Here is a 3,522-nt window from a genome sequence, read left to right on the forward strand (position 1 = left end):
TTTTTTCCTCTGATTTCTTGGGAGAGGTTGTGTAGAATTGGTGTTATTTCTTCCTTGAACATTTACCTCTAAAATGATCTAAGCCTAGAGGGTTCTTTGTGAAATTTTATTTATTTTTAAAATTTATTTATTTTTGTCTGCATTGGGTCTTTGTTGCTGTGTGCGGGCTTTCTCTAGTTGTGGCGAGTGGGGTCTACTCTTCGTTGCGGTGCGAGGGCTCCTCATTGTGGTGGCGTCTCTTGTTGCAGAGCACAGGCTCTAGGCGCACGGGCTTCAGTAGTTGTGGTGTGCGGGCTCAGTAGTTGTGGCACATGGGCTCAGTAGTTGTGGCGCACAGGCTTAGTTGCTCCGTGGCATGTGGGATCTTCCCGGACTGGGGATCGAACCCATGTCCCCTGAGTTGGCAGGTGGATTCTTAACCACTGTACCACCAGGGAAGACCCTTTTTGTGAGATTTTAAACTACAAATTAAACTTCTGTCATACATAGGGCTGTTTAAATTTTATATTTTTTCTTGAGTGAACTGAGATAATTTTTATCTTCCAAGGAATTTGTGTCCATGTCATTTAAATTGTCAAATTACCATAAGTTGTTCATAATATTCTCTTTTAGTTTTAGTATCTGTAGAATCTGTGGTGGTGTTTCCTCTCATTCCTGACATAGGTCATTTGTTTACTCTTTTTCTCCTTATCAGCCTCAACAGAGGTTTACATTTTTTTTTTTTGAGCTTCTTAAAGAACCAGCTTTGGGTTTAATAAAATTTTCTCTATCATTTTTCTCTTTCCAATGTCACTGACTTCTGCTCTACCTTTGTTATTTCCCTTATTCTGCTTACATTTTTGTTTGCTTTTCTTTTTCTAGTTTATTAAAGTGGAAGCTAGCATCATTGATTTGACACTGTTTTTCTAACATAGGCATTTTAGTGCTATAAATTTCCCTCTAAGTACTGCTTTAGTTGCATCACAAGATACAAGGTCAATACATCAAAGTATAGAAACTGCATTTCTATACACTAGCAATGAACAAGTAGAAACCAAAATTAGAAGGACAATACCATTTATAACAGCTCCAAGAAAATAAATACTTAGCTTTAAATCTAACAAATCTTATACAGGATCTGCATGCTGAAACTGCAAAATGCTGATAAAAGAAACCAAAGATGTAAATAAATGAAGAGATATATCATGTTCATGGATTAGTAGACTCACTAGCATAAACATGTGAATTCTCCCCAAACTTATAATATATAGATTTAATGTAATTTCAATCAAAATCCCAGCAGTGTTTTTGTATAGATAAGCTGATTCTAAAATTTATACAGAAAGGCAAAATTGATAGAAAAGCCAAAATAATTTTGCAAAGAATAAAGATGGAGAAATCACACTACCAGATTTTTAAGACTTATAAAAGCTACAGTAATCTTGACCATGTGGTACTGGTAAAAGGACAGACCCATAGATCAACAAAAGAGAATACAAAGTCTGGAAATAGACCCATACAAATATGGCTGATTGGACAAAGATACAAAAGAAATCCAGTGAAAAAGAATAGTCTTTTAAACAAATGGTTCTAGAACAACTGGACATCCATCTATATGCTCCCCAAAACAAAAAACATAAACCTCACATTAAAAAAAAATTAACTCAAAACAGATCATAAGCCTAAATGTAATATATAAATCTACAAACTATTTAGAAGAAAATATAGGAGAAAATCTTTTGAGAACTGGGGCTAGACAAAGATTTCTTAGACATGAAGCCAAAAAAGCACCATCCATAAAAAGGAAAAAAAGCTGATAAACTGGATTTCATCAAAATTAAAATTTGTGCTCTATGAAAAATACTGTTAAGTGAGTGAAAAGACAAGTTGCAGACTAGGAGAAAATACTGCAAAGCACGTATCTGACATCACATTTGTACCCATAATATGTAGAGATTCTAAACACAACAGTAAGAAAACTAACAACTCAATTTAAAAATGAACAAATGAGGGACTTCCCTGGTGGCCCAGTGGTTAAGACTCTGTGCTTCCACTGCAGGGGGGGCATGAGTTTGATACCTGGTCCCCTGGTTGAGGAACTAAAATCTCACATGCCATGTGGCATGGCAAAAAAAAAAAAAACCCACAAGGCACATGAAGAAAGAAATCGTGGCCCAGTAAAAAAGGAACCAAAAAACAAAAAGAACAAATGAGTTGAACACTTTGCCAAAGAAGATACACAGATGGCAAGTAAGCACGTGAGCAGATGTTCACCATCACCAGCTATTATGGAAATGCAAATTAAAACCACAATGAGAATTCACTACGCGTCTATTAGAATGGCTAAAATAAGAAGCACTGACAATATCAAGTACTAGTGAAGATGCAGTGCAACCTGTAACTACCTTTTTGCTGAATAACAATTTTTTTCTCAAACACACTATGTAAATATGCTTTTATAAAAGGTAATATTTTGACATTGTGGTTTCAGGCAAAGACACATTCACCAGTTGACTCAACACAACAGTTTCTCATCAGAGAACATACGGAACAAATTTAAATTCGCACCGTATTTGAATGAACTGTAAAATGTTTTTCTTTGCGTGGTGGAATCTTCTAGATTTCATTCTGTTGTGTGCATTCACTCTTTACTCATTTTAAAAAGCTCTCTTATATTCAGCCTTGATTTTGTCCTAAAGCAGGGTCAGCAAACATCTTCTGTAAAGGTTCATAGTAAATATTCTCAGCTTTGCGAACCATAAGTCCTCTGTTGTAACTACTTAATTCTGCCCTCAGCAGAGTAGCCGGAGACAACAGGCATTCGTATCTACTGGGTGGGTTCCAATGAAACTTTACAAAAATGGACTGCAACTTGATTTGGCCCATAGGCCGAAATTCACCAACCCCCATTCCAGGGGCTGGAGTAGGAGATGATGAAGCTGTGGCACGTTTAGAACATGGTTGGCAGCGATGGGGCAGGGCCAGCTTCCATGGACACTAAGCATTGAATTAGCAGCTGCCTGGATTTGTTGGAGAAACATCTCAACTACTTGCACGTACTGGTCCCGAGGTAGTTTCAAGAGACGGCCCCTTCCTAACCCAGATCTCCTGCTTCAGCAGCACGTCCACGTTCTCAAGTCCTTTCACCATCCGTGCAGCAAGGGTGGGTGGAGCCTGAGGCGTGGAGGGGCTGAGGGCCTCTCTTAAGCGGCAGAGCTGTGTCAAGAGCCCAGTTCCCCTGACCTCAACTCCAGGTCTTACCCACTGAATGAGCCCCCCTCTACAGGCAGGGCGCTCCCCAGAAAAACAGGAAGTAGCGTCACCTGCCCCAACATGAAAGTAACTGAAGTGTTTCTCAGGGTTGTCCTGTGGGTTGTCCACCCACTCTGTCGGCATCTCTGGGGGTGGGACCCAGGTGGCCTTGGCGCACATCCCAGGAGAAAAAGCAGGTCCTATTCCTCCAGCCCATCCAGCGGCCCGAGACGGGGCCAGGGTCCGGGGCTTTCTGCAGAGGAGCGCAGTCTTCATGATACTCACAGCAGG

This window comes from Lagenorhynchus albirostris, chromosome 9, assembly GCF_949774975.1.
Source record: "Lagenorhynchus albirostris chromosome 9, mLagAlb1.1, whole genome shotgun sequence".
Lineage (NCBI taxonomy): Eukaryota > Metazoa > Chordata > Mammalia > Artiodactyla > Delphinidae > Lagenorhynchus > Lagenorhynchus albirostris.